General features: G+C 41.1%; 1 protein-coding gene across 5 annotated transcripts in view; it reads left to right on the top strand.

The window, feature by feature from the left end:
- Nucleotides 1-8121, top strand: part of TBC1D5 (TBC1 domain family member 5) — a 659444-nt gene that overhangs the window by 278957 nt on the left and 372366 nt on the right. The gene's annotated exons all lie outside the window — the stretch shown is intronic.

Below are 8121 nucleotides of genomic sequence, written 5' to 3'. Positions count from 1 at the left end.
TTTTTTTTTTTTTTTTTTTCCTTCTGCCCTGTGGTAAAATTATTATTTTTTTTATTATTTTTATGCCAATAAAGACTTATTTTCCCCATGTCCTTTTCATTTTGAACAGTTAGTTACCTTAAATAAGAACTTGAGACCTGAGATTGAATAGACAGGATTTAAAATGGAAATTACTCTGTAACCTAAGATCAATTAAAGGCAGTTTTCAAACTACCTGTATGAACAGTGAGAACAAATTGCTTGCCTAATGCAAGTACTTGTCTGTGTTACTTGTCCTTTTTACTTATTTGCTAGTAGTGACAATATAGTTGGTTAGAAGGAAGTGATAAGCTTAACAAGATGCTTGAAACCTCATCCTTGTCATGAAAACATTTCTCAAGTACTCAGTTATATGCAATGACACCTTAACTACCTGTAATTTTCCAGTCAATGAACCCATGTACCAGGAGTGCACAATAAAAAATTTATTTTAAATTACAGAGTTGAAACAACTTTGTCATGTTCCTGAGTGCCTCATCCAAATCAACCATTCTCCGTTTGTGCATTTAGGTATAAATCTTCTAGATAAAAATGTATATTAAAATGAAAAAATTTAAATTTTTGCTTAATCAAGTTTCAGTTACTTTCATTTTATAAATTACTTTCATTTTATAAATAACTTAAATGTTGCCCTATAACACGTGCATGCAACTTCATTGTTCCATTTTTTTTTTACTTGATTACATTGTGAAGCATTTTCAAGGTAAGAAAACCAGAACAGATATCTTAAGGAAAGCATTTTTTAAAACAGGTTGTAAATGTTGTAATTTTTTAGGTGACTTTTTCTTCTTTTAGATTTGATATCTAAAAGGTAAAGAGCTGTCTTAGTTTGATAAAGCAAATACATTTTCTGTATACATTTTCAGAAATTTGGGAATAATGGTTTGTAAAAAATCTCTCAACAAAAATGCTTCCACGTTTAAATATTTGTGATTTACATTGGGTTGGTTTCTAGTGAACACTAATAAACGAGAAGCTTGCAATTTTGTAATTTTTTAAAAAAAGAATCTGTATATTTCTCTCAGCTCTGTTTCAAGACAAATCAAAATTTTTACCCTGTTACAAAAACACTTTTAATTAATTTTACCCTTTATTGTGCCCAGGAGTGATTAGTTACCTTGACTGAAAAGGCTTTTCATTTTTTATCCCAACCTTAACATTTCTATGACATACAAAGTTATTAGTATTGAATTGATGTTTAAAAGTGCCATTAATTCATTTACCCCAAATGTTCATTAACAATGTAAATGTATGCTGATGTTCTATGAGACAAGGAAGTGACTAATGACTCTTCGCACTAACAACACTTAAAATGAATAGAAACTTTAGATAGCTAATCTTGAAGTAATCAAGACCCTCATTCAGCTTGGCATCTCTGTATGCTCTAAAACAGCTGTCAACTGTTAAAAATATATACACAACACACACATACGCACATGCAAAGATAAGGATATGTAAATACATGGTTCCCCAAGTCATAAAGGTTACCAACTATGGTACATTTCTTACGTTCAATCTATGTAAATATTTTATATAAAGCATCTATTTCATCTTCATAGTGTTTTTTTACTGTGAAACACATACTGCATTTTAATTTGGTACCATATGTATCCAGCATCAATCTTTGACGTTTTATTTAATTTTAAGTATTTTTAGGGGTGGGGGAGGTGTGATCTTGGATATCAAAGCATGAACTTTTCTTTGCTCACCCAATCTCACTCAGAAGTTAATTTTAAGGAGGCAAGCATTGCTTCCAATGTAAGCATTTGGACTCCTAGAATGTGTCAGATATTGAATGGAGACTTCTAACAAAACATTACCGTTCATCCAGATTGCCATTTTTTCATTAAAATGTCTGTATTCCTCCCCTCAACCAGAAATGTTTTTACAGTAATATAGATGTGTCATATCTGTACAATATGTGAATGTGTCATATGTACCCTTGTTTTCAAAGGAAGAATTGAAAGTTATGCTTAAAAATACCAGAGTACCTTGTGGTGTGACACAAGCTTGACACTTTCCTGAATAGGTAGAAGGTGTTTTAATATCGTAGAAAAAATATAGCATCTCATGAAAAAGTGTCACCAGATGAATTTAGAATAGGAATTAATCAAGAAATAGCATTGTGAGGTTTAGTTATTCCAATGGTTAATTGTCCTCCCAAAAATACTTTGAGATTTCATCTTAGAAATCAGCCAGAAATTATGGACTTGATACAGGATTCACTTTGTGAAACTTTATGGCTATTATTATATAAGGGACCAAACTAGATGACTAATAGTACCTACAGGTCCTGAAATCTATGAAACAAATAATTTTTCAATGAAAGTCTAAATTATCCTACAAATACATTCTGTCTTCAGGTGTAATTATCCACGTCACTTTTTGAACACATTTTTTTATCGCTGATTTATATGTTGTACAGCTAATAGATCCCGAAATGGAGAAACAATTTCTCTGTTTGCTGTTTTACTGCTTTACTATATTACTGGTTATCAATATAATATTTAACATAAATATATATGCTCAGTTATAATGGAAAATGAACCCAGCTATATGGCTTACATAATACTATGTGTAAGATTACTAGAAAAATATATCACTAAAGAACTTTTTTAGGCATCTTTGTTGGATGTTATAGAAATTGACAAAAGGTGCAGCATAGCTTTTAGAGATGCCCTGTAGAATATTATGAAATATCAGGCCATCTGTGTTGTTCTTTGGAGCTGTGGTACATGGTTAGAGTATTGTCTTAGAGGCTAAATGGTAGAAGTTCTCATAAAGATGAGAAAATACAAATAAGGCAGATCATTGGTAAATGTATTTTTACCATTTATAGCTCAGCAATTAAAAAACCAAAAGAAAAGAAACCAGGTTTGAGAAAATGCAAGAAATACTAAATTTGGGGCATGATGTATACAAAATATATTTTATATAGTCACCTTACTTTTTTCCCCTCAGATTTAAAAATACAGCAAGCCATAAAAAATCATAAGGATAGGATGTTGGGGCCTTCAACCATAATAAAATGTATTGAGTGCATGCTTATTAACAAGTTACAATATTCAAGGCATGAATAAACCAGTAAAAGGAAACAGTTTATTGTTAGTTTTGTTTTTAAAAGAGCTGTAGGATCTTTAGGTGATTATGCTACTGCTACTGCTACTACTTTGTAGAAATCTTGATTCTCACATATATATAGGGATCTACCCTATTTGCGATTTTCATGTTTTTCACAGAAAAGGAAAAAAAAGTGATTTCTGTGAACCTCATGAAAATGGCGATTTGATATGATTTTGGAACAGAATTGTTAGGAAAAAACATACTAAAAATAAAACACTGGCTAATGGGAGTCAACGGTCCTCAGGGCCACTGCAGCCCAGCCTCACAGCCCACCAGGGGGAGGGAGGGAGCAGCCAACATGAATGGTGGCAGCAAAGATGGCGGCTTCCCCCTGTCCCTCACTGCTAATTGGCCAAGAGGACCACCCATTGTCTGCCAATCAGTGGCAAGGAAAATATATACAGATGTAGAAGTGCTTCTTCAATCATCTCTATCACTTTAGTGCGGCAGCTGGAATCTGTTCTTTCTTGACCTGGTGTTTGTTGAATAAGTAGAGTTATGCATCTCACTATGTTCACTATGGACCTCATGGCCAGACCTGTCCCCTCCCAGCAAGGGTTCCTAGCTGCAAGGCAGGAGCTGGCACCCCACAGTGCAGCAGAAACCAGTCCAGCCTGCCCTTCCAGGCAGGACCTGGCTCAGCCCCTCCTTACCTGCAGGACAGCAGAATGTAGCCCAGTTTCCCTTCCCCTGACCAGTACTGGTCACCAGACCCCTTCCACAAGCAATGACCCAGCCTACCCCATCACACCCCAGGCATCAAAAGCTGGCCAACCCCTCCTACCTGTCACTGGTGCCAGCATGACCTGGTCCTGCCCCATCCCAGCCTGCCCCCTATGGCCCAGAAACCAGCCCAGGCCCAGGTCCCCTCACCAGCACACCCCCCTCCAGTGCTGTCAGACCCCTCCTGTCACAAGCTGCAGGGAGCTCAGCTGCAGCTTTCCCTCCCCAGTGCAGCCCCGCCGGCACATCCTGTCCCATTATCATGTGGCGGCTTCCCCACATGCTGCTGCACTTTCCCCCTTCCTGCGCCAGCTGGTCCCAAAAGGCAGGAGGCTCCACTGCCACTTCTGCTGGCCAGTGCTGACCCAGTGAGAAGCCAGCTTCAGCTTCATGTTGCTCCAGATGGGACAGGCCCAGCCAGGTTGGCGCTGGCCAGGAAAAGCAGCGTAAATCTGAAGCCGGCTTCCCACATGCTGCTGGGGACCAGACGAGCCTGACCGAAGCAGCAGGGGCTCAACTGCACCTTCCCCCTACCTGCACCTGTCAGTCTTGAACAGCACACGGCTCTGCCGCCGCTTCTGCTGGCCAGTGCCAACCTGGCTGGGTGTGTCCTGTCACCAGCAGCACGTGGGAAGCCTGCTTTAGCCGTATGCTGCTCTGGATGGGACGGGCCCAGGCGGGTCAGCGCCGGCCAGAAAAACGGCATGCAGCTGAAGCCAGCTTCCCACATGCTACTGGGGACAGCATGAACCCAGCTGGGTCTGCACCAGCCAGCAGAAGCAGCAGAGCTGTGCGCCACTCAGGATGGGATGAGGCCAGCCACAGCGGCAGATGCTCAGCTGCACTTGCCCCCTACCTGGCCAGGCTCCCCCCTACCCGGCCAGGCTTCTTCCATCCCCAGCAGCATGTGGGAAGCTGGCTTCAGCTGCATGCTGCTTTTCCTGGTCGGTGCTGACCCGGCTGGGCCCTTCCCATCCAGAGCAGCATGCGGCTGAAGCTGGCTTTCCACATGCTGCTGGGGACATGACGAACCCAGTCGGGTCGGCCCCAGCCAGCAGAAACGGCGGTGGAGTCCTGCGCCGCTCAGGACTGACCAGCGCAGGTAGGGGAAAAGTGCAGCTGAGCCTCTGCCGCTCCGGGCAGGCTCATCCCTTCCCAAGCGGCACACAGCTCTGCCACCACCTCTCCTCCCTGGAGAGGGAGAACTGCTGCTGGAGGCTTTTAGAGAGGGAGCCGCCATTACCTGGGTTTTGAAGGGGCTCTGCGGACCAGAGGGAAGTGCTTGGTGGGCCAGATCCGGTTCATGGGCTGTATTTTGCCCACCCCTGATGTAAACTCACAATGAATTCAGTTTCACTCCTTTTTACTGGTAAATAACAATTTTTTAAAGAAGAATCTAGAACATTTCTTCCCCAAGAATCAAAGCATGTTCAGGTCATGATCTTTCAATAGGAGTGCATATACTTTGGAGATATTGTTTACCCTATCATTTTCAAAGATAAATAAAAACAAAAAAACAAAAACCTTGTTTGGAGAAAAACCTGTGTAGAAAACTATTTTAACTAAAAATGTAAAGGTGATGAAGCACATTATATGTAAAAACTCAAGGGAGCAGGCTGAAAGTCTTCCTCACAATACAGAACCTCAGTTCTACTCTTGCCAATCCTTGAACTTTTCACAGTTATGCAATCTAAGAGTTTCATTGATCCCTTTACTCATATAGCATGCAACTGCCTTCTCTGTATCCTGTCTTTTGCAGTGTATGCTTTTCCTCATCCCATATTTAAGGAACTGGGTTGATTGCATACCTCTGGGAGATGCAATAAGAATGAGCATTCTGGAGCTGCTTATATATGTCTGGTTCCTTCTTTCACCAGATCTTTAAATGAATCGTCTGTTTCAAGCTTTCAAACCTAAAGATAATTTATCTAAGTTACTTCCTAAGTGTGATCTTTTGTATGACAGAAAAACTTAACACCACATTACTTCAGATGCACTTTTTTAAGTGTCTTTTTAATACTTGGAGGGAAAAAACTAGGGCTTGGGCTCTGACACTTTAAATCTAAAATGTCAAATGTTAGACTCAAACTTTTATTTTTATAAAGTTTAATTTTCAAGCATATCTGTCTTGGTCTGGTGATTTATTCCAATTTATGTTAAAATAAAAACCCTATCATTGCCTTTGTTGCAAAGCAGTATATATGGGCATGTGTTACCTTTCTACTTTTGAAACTTCCTTGTGGTCTAGTGGGTTTTTTTTTTCATTCCAGGAACCTATTAGAATAATTTTCTCTCAAGTATAGAATATTTGAAATGCATTTGCACCCTGTCAGAGGAAATCTGGGTTTATTAAACTTTCCCCTTTTTCTCCAGCAAAGACTTAAACCTGAGAGAGAAGAAACTTCAGAATCTGTGCTCTTTTGCATCTGACTTCTTTCATACATCTAACAGTTTTTGTTTTTTCCCAAGTTCTTGATGTTTAAATTGCAAAGCAGCAGTAAAACTCAGGGTAGCTTTAACCATTTCAGAGCTATGAGATATTTGTAATCTAGCATATATCAGTTGTCATATGGCAATGAACATTTTGAAGAATATAGTAGACTGTATTCCTTCATTAATGTAATGGGGAAGTTGATCCTCTGAGGACAAACTGGAACAGTATATTTAATGCTCTTCAATTTAATTTGCTCAATATCACAATTAATACAATTAAGGTCACTTGAAATGAAACTATTAACGAATTGGGTAATTTACTTTAACAATGTCAGTGTGTTCTCACAATTACATTTGCTTTAATTAGTGTACAAGCTATTACTTAATAGCATTCTTCACATAGAAAATTGTAATATGCTCTTTGTTCCTAATAAAAAGAAAGGAGAAACTTTTAATGGGTTATGGATGATTTTTTTAAGGAGTTGTTGGTGAGAGAGAAAAAGATTGAGATAGCTGGAAAGACAAAAGTAGCTACTGTAAGATGTGGCCAAATTGAACACAGTCAAAGACTGTTCAGCTGCTCATTTTGTACTTAACACTCCATACTTTTTGATCCTTAATATTGCTAAGATAAAGTAAGAATCAACCTTAGAAAGAAAGAACATGTATACTTGAATTTTTATCATAGGCTGTTAACTGTGCTTTCATTGTCTATTTGATATTACCTGTGATCTAGGCTGCTGGGAAAGCAGTACTACATCAGATTGGACCATTTGCATGGTCACAAAGTGGCTAGTTCAAGACAGTCCTAGACAAAGCAGAGGTCGGTTATAATGGTCTCTTATTCAAATCTACCTAAACCAGGAGTGGACAGTTTGTGGGATGTGTACAACAGATGGCATGCAACAAATCAGGAAAAGAAAAGATGGCTCGGCAGCAGGGAGCAGAAAGCCAGAGCATCAAATTTGGCAGGGGAAGTAACATTCTCTTAGACTCTTCTTGGACTCTGAGGCCACGTCCAGACAAGCCCACAAGTGCCTCTTGCCACATCTAAAAGCAGTTTGAGATGTGGCAAGAGGCACATGGGAAACAAAAAAACCAAACCATTTTCAATATGGGCTGAAAAATTTGATACCTGGATATCTGGGGCAGGGCATAGTCCCCAAATGTGCCCTGAGGTAACCCGGGAGTCCATCCTCTAGACGGATGCTTGGGTTGCTGGCCAGAGTGTCTCTATGGTGGTCCTGCTGCCCTAGCACATGGGGCATGAACCCTTAGCATGCTGGGGCAAGCAGAAGCATGGCAAAGATCCCACGTGACCAGGACCTGGGTACTGTCATGGGTAACTAGGGATGTTGGGGTGGGGGGGTTTATAGGTGTTGATGTATGTGAGGAGTGGTGGAGAGATGGATGTGGCATGAGGAGTGGCGGGGGGATTTGGGAGTGGGGAATGCTGTGGGGGAGGTGCGGTCTATGGGTGGGCCTGTGGAGGGGCTTGAGAGGGGGCTGCTGCATGCCTGCCCCCCACCTGCCTCCCGCGGTACTGGCAGCAGCAGACAGAATGGCTGTGGCCTGGCTGCAGGCACAGCCAGCAACAATGCAGCACTGTGACCCAGGCTTTGCCCATGCTGAATGGACCCGGCCCAGACTGCAAGTGCACAGCTAATACTATAAAAGCCTTAGTCTGTCTCTCTCCATAACACTTTAGTTGCACTCTGATTGGTTGTCTTGGCAGCCAATCAGAATGCTCTGCCAAGACACGTGCTCTTTGGAGCCAGGGGCTGGAGCAGCCCCCCCCCCCCC

Source organism: Gavialis gangeticus, unplaced genomic scaffold (assembly GCF_001723915.1).
Source record: "Gavialis gangeticus isolate Ggan-Ray unplaced genomic scaffold, GavGan_comp1, whole genome shotgun sequence".
Taxonomy (NCBI): Eukaryota; Metazoa; Chordata; order Crocodylia; family Gavialidae; genus Gavialis; species Gavialis gangeticus.
The sequence above is the reverse complement of the archived record's forward strand: the minus strand, read 5'-3'. Positions and strand labels throughout refer to the sequence as shown.